General features: G+C 60.1%; 1 non-coding gene across 1 annotated transcript; it reads left to right on the top strand.

Moving 5' to 3' along the window:
• The first annotated feature begins 1,276 nt into the window (after positions 1-1,276).
• Positions 1,277-1,359, top strand: TRNAL-UAA (transfer RNA leucine (anticodon UAA)). The gene has a single exon. It is a non-coding gene; the product is annotated as a tRNA-Leu (tRNA).
• Positions 1,360-2,097: the final 738 nt, after the last annotated feature.

Raw genomic sequence — 2,097 nt, 5'->3', positions numbered from 1 at the left:
ATGGCAAGTTCCATTGGAAGAGCTGTTCTTTTATTCATGAGCTCTCGGGTGTGAATAACACGTATGGTACGTGGGAAGTATTTTCCCTCACAAGCACGCCTACTGTCCCGAGGGTCTCTGAGCACTAAGAGCTGAGGAGCTCAGGCACCACCTGCACCTGCAAACTCGGGCCCCAGAGCCCTTGCAGGGGTCAGGGACATCCAGGGTGTCCAACACCCGAGCAGGAGGTGCGCTCCTGTTCTCCTTGCGGGGAAGCAGCCGGCCTCCGCCTGCCTCCTGGCACAGGCCCGTGTCCTCAGCCTGGGCTGTGTGGAATATGTCCCACACACCTCAAAGGTGCCAAAGTTTGGTGCCATGCAGGATGTCCGTAACCTCCGCTGGAAAACAGCAGCGAGAGTAGGAGCCAGTGCCAGGGGTAAAGTCAGCGAAGCGACACTTTCCCATTTCCCTCTGCTGCAGGGAAGGAGGGGGAGGTCCCAGCGCCGGCAGTAACCGCGATTATTGCGATAGGTGCTTCCGTAGACACGGCATGTAGTGACGACCAGCAAAAAAATCTTTCCCCTGCGATAATGTTCCTCCTAATTAAGCATAATTGATAGCTTTGAGCTTCGTTGGTTTTGGTTCTCCTTCTACGAGCGAGAGAAGATACATTCCAGGAAACACTTGGACGGAAATAATAAAGTGTCGGTGCCTTATCGGCACAACCTCTCCACTGCCTCTCATGCCCGACGAGCCCGCCGGCACCGCGGCCCTGCCCGCTCTGAGGGGGATGAGCCCGCTGTGAGGGGGCTGAGCCCGCCCTGCCCAGACCCGCAGTGCCCAGACCCGCAGTGCCCGCAGCCCCGCCGCTGCCCGCCGGCCCCGGCCCAGCGCCGCCCGCCCTGCTCTGCCCCAGGGGCGGGCCCGTGCCAGCGCCGCGCACCTCCCCCGCCTCCCCCTTCCGCTAGGGCCCGGCGCCGGGCGGCGGCAAGGAGGCGGCAACGGGCCCGGCTCGGCCCGGCTCGGTCCGGCTCGGCCCGGCTCGGTCTTGGTCCCGGTCCGTGGCAGCGCTCCCGCCGCCGGGCCTTGCCCGCCGCCTCCCGCCGCCGGGAGAGGCCGCCCGCGCGCCTCGCCCCGTGCGCTCGGCGCCCGCCGCGCTGGGAATACAGGCGGGCGGGAGGGAGCGGCGGCGGCGGGGGGTGTGAGGGGGCACCCCCGAGGGTCGCGGGCGGCCCGGGGGGCGGTTGGCAGTGCGGCCATGAATGTAGGAGCGGCTGCGAGCCGTCCCGGTATCTGCACCAGGATGGCCGAGTGGTTAAGGCGTTGGACTTAAGATCCAATGGACGCATGTCCGCGTGGGTTCGAACCCCACTCCTGGTAATTGACGTTTTTTTATCGGGAGCGCCGTCCCGACGCGGGGCAGGGCTCGGTGCTCCGGGAGAGGCGCGGCCGCAGCGAGCCGTGACCGCCGGGACGCGGCCGAGGGGCGGGGAGCGGCGCCGCGGCGGGCGGATGGCGGCTCCCGGCGCACGGCGGCCCGCGCGGGTGTCCCGGCGCTGGGCGGCCGGCGGGGGCACTGCGAGCCGGGGGAAGCGCTGCGGGCCCGAGGGAGGCTCCGGCAGCCCCCGTTACTTCAGCTTCGGAGTCTGAAATTAAATTGTGAAATTAAATGTAGTTTTTAAAAAAGAGTTTCTCTGTATATATATATATATATATGGATACACGCATACATAAGCGCATAAAATCATGCACACATTTATACATATATAAATGTGTATATTTGTGTCTGTCTATATACATATAAATACATGTATACATACACATCTGTATATACATACATATATACATATACATATACATATACATATACATATACATATACATATACATATACATATACATATACATATACATATACATATACACACATATACACACACTCAGCCACAGCCTTGGTGTGGTGCTGGAGCCTTGGGCAGGGGCAACAGGCGCCTCCAGTGTTGTCACCCCCAGATCACGACTTTGTTGTTTGTTGTTTAAGTTATTTTTTGTGTGGGTTTGTTTTCCTTTTTTCCCAGTTCCAAAACCTTCAGAGGCTGCACGTCAGCCTGCCAGAGT

Source organism: Melospiza georgiana, chromosome 3 (assembly GCF_028018845.1).
Source record: "Melospiza georgiana isolate bMelGeo1 chromosome 3, bMelGeo1.pri, whole genome shotgun sequence".
Lineage (NCBI taxonomy): Eukaryota > Metazoa > Chordata > Aves > Passeriformes > Passerellidae > Melospiza > Melospiza georgiana.
This window is presented reverse-complemented; position numbering and strand designations above follow the sequence as displayed.